This window comes from Furipterus horrens, unplaced genomic scaffold, assembly GCF_987537825.1.
Source record: "Furipterus horrens unplaced genomic scaffold, mFurHor1.1.pri manual_scaffold_4, whole genome shotgun sequence".
NCBI classification, from domain to species: domain Eukaryota; kingdom Metazoa; phylum Chordata; class Mammalia; order Chiroptera; family Furipteridae; genus Furipterus; species Furipterus horrens.
This window is the reverse complement of record NW_028327174.1, coordinates 176690980-176705690: the sequence shown is the minus strand read 5'-3', so window position 1 is coordinate 176705690 and position 14711 is coordinate 176690980.

Genomic DNA, 14711 nt, shown 5'->3' with positions numbered 1-14711 from the left:
ATGTTTTGATGTAACACACTGACGTTTTTATATCCTCTGTTGAGAGCCCGATATCAGGTTTAGCTTTCACCAGAGCTCTGTGGGGGTTCTTGGATGCCCAGAGTCTAGGACAGGGTGCCTAAGGAGCCCCCATCCTGACAGAAATTTCTTACCCGGAAAAACTCTTCACATTAGGCTCCTGTTGACACACCCAGTGAGCTTTCCAAGCTTATTGAGCTTTTGACTGAGCTTGTAACTGGAGGCCTGTGGGCACAGCACTCTTCGTGATTGATCGTTGATAACACTTGAGTGATGCTTTCCTGTCTACAGTCTTGGTACCCAAAGTGTAGTCAGTCCATGGACCAGCAGCTCTGGCATTCACTGTCTGCTTGTAAGACATGCAGACGTGCGCACATCGCTGAGTCAGAATCCGCATCTCCCCAGGGTCCTCAGGAGATGTGTGTGCACACAGCATTGGGAGCAAGGGTGCTCTCCCAGGACCTTCCATGCATCCATCTCACCCCGTACAACATCCGTCTGAGCACCGTGACGCTGTCACACAGAGGGAGAAGTCGCGGCAACAGACAAAACGGCCCACCCAACCTTACTGCGTGGTTAGAGTAGATCTGAGACTCACCCAGACTTCTCATTTCTCCCTTCAAATCCAGTGAGCACTTGCTGTGCTTTTACACGAGTACTAATTTCATTCTTCTGTCCATCTGGAGGTACCATCATTACTACCCGTTTTACAGATGATGACAGGAAGGCACATAGAAGTTAAGTAACTTGACTTAAGATGTCACACCTTGATCTAGACCCAATATGTGTATAGAAATCACTTAGGAATCATAAGCAAGTAGATGATCTGCAGAGCAGGGCATTCAAAATCATCCTGGTGTAGCGAACCCCACATGAGGTCCAACATCATAAAACCTGGGTCTGGGTCCTCTGACAGCACTGAACACTAAGAGGGGAGATCGCCTCAGCTCTCAGGCTTTGGTTTTCTCGTCCGAAAAATGGAGGGAATATCAAATGCTATCTGGCAAGGTTGTGGTGAGAAGCAAATGAGGTCATACATACTGGAGTGTGTTGTAAACTGTAAAGTACTGGGCACATGCTAGTTAGTGAGTTTATTCTTCAGGGACCTTGGCACAGTGATGGAAGAGGAAGAAGCTCAGAGAACAGGGAAGTTGCAGTGGGTGGAACTTGGGGTTGCCATGGGAACCAAAGCTCTGAGGCTAATCAAGGCAGGAAATACCATCTGGTTTTAAACATCAAATAGCCTCGACTCACACTGGACTTATTTCTGTAAACAGCAAAATTCACATCATCTTATAGCACCAATGTCAGCCCAGAGTTATTTGGAGATTGCTTTTTCCCTCGATTTCCCTGGTCAGATCTGGACAAAGCACCCCATGTACTCCGTATCCACCAGCTGTCACTTCCAGAGAAATATGGACAAGTCACTTAGTAAATTTGAGTTTAAATGGAAAGAAAACATGGCCAAGAGACACCCTCTCTCCCCTCCCTGGCTTTGTAAGCATAGAGGGGTGGCTGGAGGTGATGTCCAGGGACAGTACAAGGGAACCCTAGGACCCCAGTCAGAGCTGACATGCGAAGGGCGTTTAGAGAGCAATCTTATCATTTTTCCTCAAAATTATGGGTGATAAAATGGGCCCAGAATGGGACACCACCTGCTCAAGGTCACACAGAAAATCAGTGAAAAACCGAAACTTGCACCTAAATCTCCCAACTCTGAAGTCACCACTTCACCAATCACATCTTCCTTTGATATTTGTTCCAGCTTTGTAGTGTTGCTCCCCAGGAAACACCAGGCTTGGGGTTTCTCTGGTTCCCCCTGGGCTCTGTGAGATGAGGAGCAGAGTGCTTCTGGAGTCCTACAGTTCCCAAGGATCTGACACAGAAAGTCATTTCTTTGCTGTTTCCATGGGAGAAACAAGATTTCTATAAGCTACATGAGCCCAAATGAATCAGGGTGAAATTGTAAAAACAAAGGCTATGCCTTTTTGATATCTAGGGGAATATTCCAGTTTCATTGCAACCCTTAAATCCAGCAGTGGGCTGCTGAGGATGAGGACTTTCATCACGAGGGCTGCTAGAAATCACCTGAGCAGGGAGCACCGCTGGGATTGTAGGCCTAGAGTGTCTTCCCCAGTGCTGTGCAGCTTGCTTGCCCTCTGTGAGCCCGTTTTTCCATGTGCACCATAAGGCAGGTTTGATGTGACCATCCAGCTCTGACATTTTGTTACTTCACAACCATTTTCTAAGAAAGAAAAGGAGATGCATTGCTCCTAGAGTCACCCTGATGCCTTGTTCATCAGCTGACACATACCTGAGCTGAGAAGCATCAGCACTGGCTCTTCATCTTCTTGCTGGCTGGGTCCTGGGAGTTTCCTGTGAATGGGGCTTAGAGGAAAACAGTCTCTATTCAGTCTCAAGGGAAGGGAGCATTTGAGACCATTGTTCCCAGTCACAGTTCCAGGACCATTAGCCTAAGCTGGAAGGTGGCATCCAAAGGTAGCATTGACAGCACATGGCGATGGTGTGTTTACTCCAACTTACCCCACCACGCCCTTGGACACTCAGACTCTGCCCTCAAGCTCCTCCTTGATCCTATTTCTGCCTGCTGAGCTGTAGGGAGCTTCATCTTCTGGGTGTGAAGTGGGGCAATGGAGGACAGGAAAACTCTCCTGGCCCCACAGACCTGAGGGGAAGCCTTGTTCCTGGGGGACGATGCAGGCTGTTTCAGGGTCCTATTGTACTGATGGGATGCTGCATCTCCTGGGGACCCTCACGCACCTTCTGTCCCTTGCAGTAGGCAGGGTCCTGCCATCCCTTTTCCATTTGCTCAGAGCTGTAGGAACCACGTCATTGCTATCTCAAGGGAGCCCTCAAGCCTCAGCAACCAGGTCTGGGGATCCCTGGGCCTGCCAGAGCTGCAAGAGCACCTGAGCTGTGGGGAGGGAAGAGCTGGACAGCGCCATTGGTAATTTGCTTCCAACCTGGTTTCCAGGGCAGGAAGGTGGGCTGTGGGTCTTTCACATGTCTCAGGAGTTAGTGTTTCAGTCTGAACTTGAGAAATACCTGATAGAAAGAGCCAAAGTCCCCACACTAAACAGCTCCATGTTTCCAGTCCAACTAAAGGCAGGGGCGTAGAAATCCTAGCTGTAAACCTGGGAACTGACCCAACCTCTCTGAACCTCTGAATCTCTCTGCCTTCCCAGAAACTTGAATGGTTGACAAGTACGTGAAGAAACGCTCAGCCTCGTCAGTAATTGAGAGAAACGCAAGATTCAATTTTATACCCATCAATCAAAAAAAATTAGAAAGTTGGATAATGCGAAGTGTTGGCAACACGTGGGCTGTGTTAAACTGTCACAGCCACCTGGAGAGCAGCCTGGCAGATTCAGTGACGTTGGGTGTATGCCTGCTGAGGTGCTAGCTGCAGGCTTGTGTGCTCTGAGATCCGTTTCTTGTCCCTCTCCTGCTCTGCTCTGTATTATGGGGTCTGGTACTTGCAGGTTGTGTTTCCCAAGCCTCGCGTCAGCTGACCTCCATTGAGAGGCACTAACAGGAAGTTGGAGGATGAGAGGAAAGAGGCAGCCAGGCTATTTCTCTTCCACCCCCTCAGCCTCAGGTGGCATCTCCGAGCAGCAGCGCTGCCTCCCGTTGGGGTTCAGTTCTGGCTGGGCAGGTCGATTATGATTTTAGCTTTACCAGGTAACCCCTGCTCTCTCGGGCCCTTTGGCTAGGTAAGGTAGCAGTTTGCCACTGTTGCTAGTTTCTGACTGCCTCTATGTCACCAAGTAGCTCCTCAGCTCTTTTATCCTCTAAGTAACATTTCCCCTCATTCTCTCTCTGTTTTAAATACTCAAGCAGTTCCTGTTTCCTGGTCGCTGGGATCCATCAGTCCCAATACTAGGTATATATACCATAGAGCGACTCACCTGCAGATGTCTCAGGAGGGCTGTACAAGAACGTCTACAGAGTGTTGTTGGTGAAAACGGAGAAGTGGAGGGAACGTGGGCACTCATTGCCAGAGGAATGGATATTTTACAAGGATAGATAATATATGACATGGTATCGGGTACATTGGAGGAGGAACCATGTTGGAGTTTGGGGGAGGAAGGAGGTTTGGGGATGAAGGGGAAACAAAAACATGAGAAGGGTGTTGCATAGAATGATTGATGATGAATATGTATCAAGCTGAGGAGGTAGTTAACTCAAACTCTGCACATGAGGTTTAAAAATATATACATTATGTCCTAAGAGGATGAGTGGGGAGAGAATGTGATAGTCCAGGCAGAGAGAATAACACATGAAGAGGAGAAGATGCCTGTAAGTGGCCTATTCAGGGAACCGCCAGGACTGGGGCATGACTGGGGCATGGGTCTGTGGTGAGTACTGTACCTAGTGGAATCACAGAATGTCAGTTGCATCTGAAAGAATTTGAAGATCTGTTCAACCTCTCATGGTATAGACTGGGAAAATGAGGCCCAGAGAGGAGCAGGGACTAGTCCAAGGTCATGCCATGGTAAAACTGGTCCAGAGCTGAGATTTGCAGACCCCTATTTGGGAATTTTTTCTTCTTTCTTCTCCACTAAGTCCTCACTCTGTGTTAGACACTGTGCTGGCTTTAGGGACACAGCTCCTGCCCTCAAGGAGCTCCGCTCATGGGAGGAGGACCGACACAGAGTCAAATAGCCCTGACGTGTAGTGTGGTGGTCTGTGACACTGGTGACCCCAATGAACTATATTTCCTGGTATTCATGACATTTTGATATCCTCTGCCCTTGAATTTGGACTGGGTCTGTTATGTGCTTTGCAACAGAACATGATGGAGGTGACACTGTGCCCATTTGGGGCCTAAACCTTAAGGCTTGCGGCTTTTCCTTCTGCCTCTTGGGGACCTGAGCTGCCACGTAAAAACTGGCTGCGCTGCTGGAAGGCACACATGGAGAGGCTGCATGGAAGTGAGCGGTCCCATGACTAACTGGAGACATGGAGAATCCCAAGTGTCCCACCAGGTTGCCACCTGAACACAGCCACATGCATGATCTCTAGCAAGACCAGCAGAACTGCCCAGATGACAGTCATAAGCAAACATAGCAGCTTACAGAATCTTAGAGTGGTTTGTTACATCAGCTAAATGATCACCCAAGCATGTGATAGCTAGTGAAGAGTGAAATAAAATTGAGAAGGACAGAGTTACATGGAGGATCAGGAGGATCTGACTGCAAGGATCTGAGAGCTGAGCAGGGAATAGGAGACTTGACAGAAAGTGAAGATGATGAGCCTTGGGCATCACCGGTGTGATTCAACAGATGTCTCTCTGAGTGCCTACTATGTACCAGGCCCTGGGCGGAGGCTCAAGAGGAGACAGAGAAGGATAGTCACGGCCTGATGGAGAGGCAGCCCTGAGCAACACAATAATAGTGTGAAGTTGGATGTACTCAATGGGCAGAGCATTCGGAAGACAGAGGGATTATATCCTTGGAGAGACAACCAGCAAAGCCTTCATGGAGAAGGTGGAATTTAATTTGGGCTCTGAAACCTGGGTGTAGTTTATAGTTGGGGGAAAAAGCTTTCCAGGTGGAGGGTTTCATGTGTACAAAGTTGGGGTGTTTGGGCTGTTAGGGAGCCTGAAGAGGCCAGTATAAAAGTGGATTATATCATCACAATGAGAGATGGTAGTCTTGCTCCCAGTCTTAGTAGATCTCCCAAATATACATGTGCAGAGATATTTTAAAATTAAAGCAAGCCCTAGTAACACTCTGGTTATGTGAGTTAAGAAGAAAATAAACCCACCCTGGCTGTTGTGGCTCAGTGGATTGAGCGTCGGCCTGCGAGCCAAGTGTCACTGGTTCAATTCCCAGTCAGGGCACATGACTAGGTTGCACGTCAGGTCCCCCGTTAGGGGCATGAGTGAGAGGCAACCACACAGTGATGTTTCTCTCCCTCTTTCTCCTTTCCTCTCTCTCTAAAAATAAATAAGTAAAAACAAACACACAAACAAATTATTAAAAAGAAAAAGAAGAAAATAAACCCAGAGTGAGTGAGATTTCTCTCAAAGTAATTCATGTTATCATGGATTAGGAGACAAATAAATGCCTAGAAATAGACACAGACTATTAATTTTTCATTGATCATAATATTATTTTCATGAACATTAAAAATGCAGGCTTTTGGCAAGAGATACTTTTCATAAAAAGAGAGACAAGAGGTATTTGGAAGGGTGTGGCATCTCTTTCCATGTCCCTTTGATCTTCTGCCAGTCATTTAGGGAGGGTGGGCCAGTCAGGGTACCATAGTAAGGGGTAGCAGGGTGTAGGGCAGTAGGTAGAAGGCCCTGGAGGCTTTCAGACCCAGGTTAACATTCCAGCTTTGTCCCTTTCTAGTTATGAAGTGCTAAGACAGGGTCAGGCACATGGTAAATGATTGACATGTTGTTGTTTTTTCAATTAAAATTGCTGACAATGAACATTTGCCCCATTTAAAAAAGGGAAAACTAAAGCCAAAGGGCTTCCCAAGTGTACCCCACCTCCCTTCCCTGCTCCTAGAGGTTGTGCTGTCATGTCCCAGGGGTACTGAAGTGAGGAAGATTGAATTCCAGGCTCTATGACTCACTTCTGGGTTGTTCCTTGAGGACCTTCAAAGTAACAATAAGTCAAGTGACCCCCTGAAAGACTCATACCCAGCATAAGATGATGTCCAGAGAAGAACATACAAGACACAGGGAACCTTGCTAAGAAGAGTAGCAAAGAAACACCATGAGGCATCTGGTACCCACTTTAAACAAAGGGAACAAAACCAATATGAGGAGCTAGGAAATCAATAATTCACTTAAAGTTGAAGCTGTGGTGTGGTGGAAAAATCAGGTTGGCCCCTTAAGCTCAGAAGTATAGCCCCAAGTTTGTCACTTTCCGTGTGCTGTCTTGGGCAAATCATTCAACCTCACTAGGACTCCATTTTCTCTTCTGTAAAATGGGGATAAGAACAACTCACAGAATAATTAATGAGAAAATATATGCAAAAGGCATTTACACACTGGATTATATTGAATAGATATTCAGGGGGTACAGCCCCTGAAGCTGTATGTCTCTGCCTTCGTCTGCAGAGGGGTCTGTCTGTGGTACCCTCAGATTTTCTATAAGGTCCCTACCTTCCCCCAAATAAGTTTATTTTTTAGACATATAAGTTTTATTTGATTTCTATTATAAGATTAAACCTAATATTGAAAAAAAATCAGAGCATAGATAATAAGAAAATTGAAAAGGAAAAGCAATAATAAAAAATAGAAATGAAAATGTAGGTTTTTAAAAAATCTTTTTGTTGTTCTGTTGTTGTTGGACTTTTTGAATGAACTGAGTCATTTTCTGGCTAAGTTTCTCAAAATGAAAGAGAGAAAAATGGAACCAATGGCAATAAAGAAAACAGAACGAAGTGATAAAAGAAACTTTTTTTTTCTTTAATAAAAAGAATACATGTTCATGGAAAAAATTCAAACATTACAGAAGGATATAGTTTTAAAAAATCCATTTTCACCCCTCTATTTCCTCTCATTTCTGATTTTATTAGCCAGAGGTCACTGCTCTTGACAGCAAGTAAGTTTTTATTTGTTTTTTTCACATTGTGAGTGCTTGTATCTGCCATCTTTGAAAGGAGACAATGGAATTTAGAAAATTCCCAGAGATAATCAAATTTGCTAACAGATACTGAATATTGTATAAAAGAATTAAGTGCTTTCCTAGATCCTGACAAAATGAATATATCAATCAAAGAAACTTCCCCCAAAAAGTCCAGATGGCCGTGCACTTGAACTTGACCATGCCTTATAGTCTCCATGCCCTTGATATGCCCAGGATAACCATCCAATGGAAAGCAACACCTGATACTCATTGTGAACGCTTTATCAAACTGACCTAAAACTGGAGAAAATCCTAGAAAATTGTTACCTTGTTCAGGGTAACTATTGAATATAGGAGCAAAATTCCATTCAAAGTAATCCTTTAAACATAGACAAAGATCCATCCAATGTCAGGGGGTTCTATGCTCACTTGTACAGGGTAGTGCAATATCAGGGAAAGAATATCATTAATCATATAAAGTGGGTAATTTCAAAGCAGTCGACAATATATGTGGTATTTCCCAACTTTAGGAGCACATAGAAAACAATAGAACATTCTGGATTTTACTAAAATCGCCTACAAAATTTGAATGGCCGTAATATTAAGAAATTGGCAAAAAGTAACTAAAATATCACTAAAGTCAGAAGACCTCTTTCTCTATGTCTTCTGTTATGTCATATAATATAGCCCTGGATTGAGGGGACAGAGGAAATAATTGATTTTATTAGAAAAAAGCCAATGAGAAGACACTGTTGTTATTCAAAGAGGGAGACTTGGAACAAGACTGGCTGGTTAGGATGTACTTTTTCCTGTCACAGTGTGCTCCTGAAAACCAAGCCATAAATCAGATTCTTGAAGCAAACCATATTTACATGATAGGAAGGATGTTATAATTGAAGCTTGCTTTGCTGATCATGCATTAAATTTACTTGTAAATTACCCTCCCCCCACAAGCTATGCCAGCTGCAGGGAAAGGAGACCTCTGTGGCTGACTCCACACCTCCCCGAACTGTCAGCTGGTCCTCAGTACCCAAAGCAAAATCCTCTTCCGCTTGTGAGCAGTCTCATGAAGAGCCACGCTGAGAGGCCTTCCCCATGCCACAGTAGAAATATGGACAGAAGGTGTCTAGGTAATAATGAATAATACTTGTTTATTCAACAAACACATACTGTGTGCTTTGTGTGTGCTTATGGTCTCACACATGGAAAGGGACCCAGAGATGTAAACTAACTATACAATGCAGCGTGGTGCCAGAGAGTTGTTCTAGAATGTACTGAGATAAAAAATGAAATACGGCATTTCATCAAATCTAAGACACCATTATTTTGTGTATTACCAAGAAGAAAAATACTGCCAATTACAAGATGTCATCAATGGCAAGGGGCATCCAGATTTCAGAGAGGAATAAAAATGTGTCTTAGAATGGGTGAAAAGTGGTAATTAACTTTAAAAGAACTCATAAGTGATATCTCTCAGCATGAGCAAAGCCTTACCATGGGAGCTGAGAGAAGATAGCAATTATTTTTTCTGGAGTGACTGGAGGAAGTATCACAAGGGGAAGTGACATTTGATCTGAGTCTTGAAGGATTTTGCCAGTGGGAATAATATTCCAGTTGAAGGAATAGCATGAGCAAAGGTATGGAAGCAGAAAAGGGTAGGCATGTTTACGGAACAGCTTATGCTGTCTAAGTAGTTAGAACACGGAAAGTGTGGGGAGGGAGAAGAGCTGTTTGCTGAAGCTGGAAACATTGAAGTCAAATTGTAAATAGCCTTGAGTTTGCCATGGATAACAGAGGGCCATAGAATGTTTGGAGCAAGGGAAGACTTGATGAGTGCTAAGCTCTGGAAAGGTTAGTCTGGCACAACAGATGAAGGATAGGTTGGAAAAGAAAAGACTAGAGGCAGGGATACAAGTTAGACTATTGCAACCAGCCAGGTTGGGGGGGGGGTGGAAATAAAACCAAGGGGCTGCACACAGATCGATGAGACAAAGTCAGATTGCAAAAGGCTAAGGCAGCCATACAGCTCTGAGAATATGGATGGATATGGGTGAATATTCTCAGAGTTGTATGGCTGACTCTCACAAACATAATGTTGAATGAAAGAAGCCAGACACAAAAGAGGACAAATAGTGATGTCGTTTATATTAAGACCAAGAAAAGGCAAAAGCAAATCTATAATGTTATGCTCAGGGATGGTAATGACTGGCAGGGGTTTCTGGGTGTAGTAATGTTCTTAACTTGATGCTGTTTACATGGGGTGTCTTCACTTTATGAAAATTTATTGAGCTCTGCACTTAAGATTTGTGCAGTTTTTTGAATGTGTATTATAGTTCAATATAATTAACCCTCTCTCCCCCTAAAATAAACGCCATGGAGAGAAAGTGAAATTAGAGGTCCAGAAGGGAGGAACCTGCTGGAACATGCAGGCACTCAATCCCAGAATATGCTGCGGCTTTGAAAAAATGTCATAGACCAACGAAGGGGCTTTCATAGGGTGCATTTGGAGCAAGCACGGATGGATGATGGAGAGAATGCAGAACTTTCTCACCTCCAGGCTTGTGATAGAGGCACAGTAGACATTTTGGTGGAGAGTGATGAGCGAACAGCAATAGTGGGGCAAGCATAATTAAGGGGCAAACAAGATGAAGAGAGTCTCAGAGGGCACCTGGCTCCTTTCAGAGAGCCCATGTCACCAGGTCCATGACGCACCTGTGAGGACAGGCAGGGTAGGGACTGTAGGTGATCCAGAGAGAGCACTCAAGGGCCTCTGGGAGATGAGTGAAAGGAAGGTCTAGGTGGTGGTGGTTATAGCAAAATTTTGCTCTTCTGTGAGGCTAAAAGGGTCACTTCAGCAATAGGGAATTTGCGTGTTGACCCTCAACGATGTTTGGGAAAAACCTTATACCGATGATGTGTGAAGACCGAGAAGAGAGGGATAGTCCCTAGCAGTGGATGTGGATTCGCCGAGAACCTGCTCAGTCACTGTCTCCTGTATCTGTGGAGTTACTTGTCTGCGCATCAGAGAAATGAAGGAGACAGTGTGTTTCAGGGTTTCAGGAAGGGCTCTACTGATACCGGAGTGCGCAGAGGAGAAACACAGCTGCAGAATGCAGACGTTGGGGAGAACTTTCAGTGAATTTATTCACCTGGTTGGGGGTGGGAGTGAGGAGGTGCCTGTGAGCTGTCTTTCCTGAGGGGGCCACCTTGGGTGAGGGGGAGCATCATACAAAAATCCCATCAATCAAATAATGGAGTGGGACCCTCAGGAGGCACTGACCTGGTCATTTCTGGTGGTATTTTCATCATCCTCATCTTCATCATCATTATTATGAGTTGCAGACCCACTAAGTGTCTAGCACTGTATTAAGTACTTTATATGTATCATCTCATTTAATAAAAGAGCTAATAATATACACTTGGAACAGTGCCTAGTACATATGAGTGCTCAGTACATACTAATTGCTAATTAATCCTCACAATAACCTTGTTGTTGTGAAAGAGGAATCATTTGTTTTCACCTTACAGATGAGGAAACTTGAGCTCAGGAGAGTACGTGACTTACCCAAAGTTGCAGCACTAATAATTGGTAAGCCAGGACTTGAACCTAGGACTGCCTGACTCCAGAGCTCACCATTGCTCGTAAGGTTGGGTGAGTTGTTGGACCAGAGACTTGACAAGACACTTTCTTGTTTAGGGCTCTCTTCCTAAACTGTGTCTCTTATCCGTCAATGATCTCCTTCATAAAGGATCTGTTTTTGAAACCTCTGAATGAGAGGGGCTTTGGGGCCCTTTGCTGCTCTGTGTCCTTCTGGAGACCACTTGGTTACGAGCTAAATTCCCACCCATGTATACTTAGGAGCTCTCCAGCTGACATGAAACTATCTTCCCACGGTTCTCAAACCACACAAAGAACAGGGGTGGAAGAGAAGGCCCCAGGCTCTGTCGGTCCACCCTGAGCTTGGCATGGACTCTGAAGGGTTTAGTCACAGACTCTCTCCAAGCAAGACACTCTCCCCTGATAACTGAGAAGGAGAGCCAGCTTCAGCTCTAATTCGGCGGGGGACCCTGGCCAAGTCACTTTACCTCTTTCTGGTGTTGACCCTCAGCAGCATTCTTTACTTCTTTACGACTATTTCCTCCTCAGTCACATAAGGACATCTTCAAGGAGAGGCACGTGGACTAGAGGCACATTAGGAATTTGGGGTCAGACTGACAGGATTTGGGCCCCATCATCATCTCTGCTGAGTATCATTAGGCACATCATTTAATCCATCTGGACTTCAGTCTTGTAATTTGCAAAACTGGAATTCTAACACCTATTTTTCAGGTAGTCATGAAGATTAAGATGATGCATACCAAAGTATCTGGCACAGAGGAGGTAGGTGTTTAATAAATGGTAGCTATTATTATTACTCGAACTGTGTCACCAGACCACATTTGATGCCTGAAACCCAATTCTACAGTTTAAAAAACACGACTTGTGAAAAGGGGAAAGCAACTCAGATCCATTCAACTGATTTTTTTTTTTTTTTTGGAGCCATTATTTATAACTCATCTATTAAAAAAAGAAATGAAAACAAACAATGTACTTTTAAAAATCCAGCTGAGCTACTTGGTTGAAAGAAACATTTCATTGTAAACATGAAAAAGAAATGCATGGGAGATGTTTGCAAAGATGGCTTGTAATTTTTCAAAAAATGGGAGTTAGAGTAGAAGCAGCCATGGGTGACAGGTCAGACTGGGAACAAGGCGTTATAAACTGATCCCAGTCCTGGGAAGAGGCAATTGGGAGGGCAGACCTGAGCAGCTGGCACCAGGTGGCAAAGGTTGTCCAGCCCAACACAGAAGGAGGACAGACAGCAAGGGGGAGGCCTGTTTAGCCTCCCACTGTCGAGATCCTGCTCAAAGGAATGGGGTGTTCTTCTCATAGGCAGTCAGTGGACCATGGTGCCCCAAAATCTTCAGAAAGGGAAAAAGGTATCATCTCTCAACACAGCCCCAACTTTAACTGTGGTTTGGAGACTGGCTTCTGGTTCTTATGTTGCAGGGAGAGGACCTGGGGGAAAGGATTGCTAAGGAGGCAGTGTTTTGGAAGATGAGAATTGAAGTAATATTCATCACTTTCTAGGGGGTGCATCCTGAAGTATGTTGCTTTCTAAAGTCTCTACTATATCTCTCACAAGGTAGATGAGCTCCAAAGATCAGTGTTTGCCACAGCCCTGGGCATCTACCAATGCATTTTATTCCCACTATAAAGAACAATTATTAACCTAACCAATTCTCACCACCTCTCTTGCATGCACCTAGTTCTTGCCACCATACCTGGCTTATTGTAATAATGTACTAACAGGTTTTCCTGCTTCTACCTTCCCCTCATAGCAATGATTCTTCACTTGGAAGCCAGAGTGATTCTGTTAAAATATATCAGATCATGTCACTGTTCCACTCAATACCCTCTAGTAGTTCCCACTTTGTCATATGCAAGCCAAAGTCCTAACAATGACCACGTCCTACCTGATCCCCTCTGCCTTTGACCTCAGGTGCTAATTGCTTTTCCTCTTGCTCACTCCAGTCCATCCAACTGGTTTCCTGACTGTTCCTTGAACATGCCGGGCACACTCCTGTCTCAGAGCCCCTGCCCTTGCTGTTCTTCTACCTGGAAAGTCCTTTGCATGTTTTGCTTACTTACCTCCTTTAGACCTTCACTGAAAAGTCACCTTAGTGTGTCCTTTGGTGACCTCCTCATTCCAAACTGCAATCCCACTCTGTCAGTCTCAGTCCTCTTTCCTGCTTTAATGTCGTTTGTAGCACTTTTCATAAACTGACGTACTAAAGTATCTTCTTCTTATTTCTGTTTTTTGTCTCTCTCCACTAGAATGTGAATTATGAGAAGAGGTTTTTAGTTTGACTTGTTTATTTCTGTATCCTCGGTTCCTGGGACACTACCCAGTACATAGTAGACACTGCAAAACACTGGTTGAAAGAACAAATGATTATCATAAAGCAAAAGCCTGGACTCCAGTTCTATAGGAACATGGACTTGAAGTTGATGACTGAGGCAGTAACTCAGAACCAGGAAGCGCACCAGGGATCCAGTTACTTAAACTGGATCTCAGGCCAGGGTAGAATCTGGGAACCAGAGGGATGCCCCTACATCAGAAGTGGGGCATGAAATCAGAGCTTGGCCTGAAGCCAGGCTGATGGAGAGTGCCTGGTGCTCCTCGGGTCAGGGCTGGCCCCAGGCCGTGTGTCTCGGAGTCAGGACACCCCATAAGTGGAGATGGCGCGAAAGACAGATTGCCAGGCAGGGCTTTCAACCACTTGGTAAATGTCAAACAAAGTTATCCCAGCTTTCAACTTATTTCCAGATATAGGTGTCTCCACATTGGCACGGCTTACAAGCAAAACACAATGACTAAGGGGAAGAAAGAAAAAAAGTGAAAATGCTCATTCAGAAATATGAGCTGAGAGGGTGAAGAATGGCAGATGCCAGAAGTCTATGACTAGAGGATATCTGTGATGTCAAGTGAGACATCAGCTGAGGGAGCATCTGGGGATTACATTGTCCTCTGGACTTTTCTTTCTTTCTTTCTTTTTTCTTTTTCTTTTTCTTGGTGGAGATGCTCAGGTGAGTTCTGCCCAGGCAAACCTTCCTGCTTGGGGAGAAGGAAATGCTTCATTTAGCCAGTGAGGTGGTGTCTGCAGGAACCCAGAAAGAGGAATTGGAGCAGGGAGAATTTGGCTAGGTTTCCCGAGAGCTGTCCAAAGTACTCTCCAGGAGTTGGGCTCAGCCTCCCTTCTTTATGATTCCTGAGAACCTAGCCTGTCATCCAGGGCTGCCCCTGTCTGCCTCATTCCAGGACATAGCCTGGTTTAGCTCCTTCAGCACATGCCTGAGGGAAGTCCAGAACAATCCAAAGTCAGTGCTGAGTGCCCTCCCTGCCTGCTGGAGAAGCTGTTTCCCATCCTGGTTCCCACTGCACTATGTATAGAGCTCCTGTTGGCTCTAGGTTCCAGCCCTCCCTGAGTAGCTCTGTGTACTTTGACAAGCTGTGGAACCTCTCTGAGCCTCAGTGCATT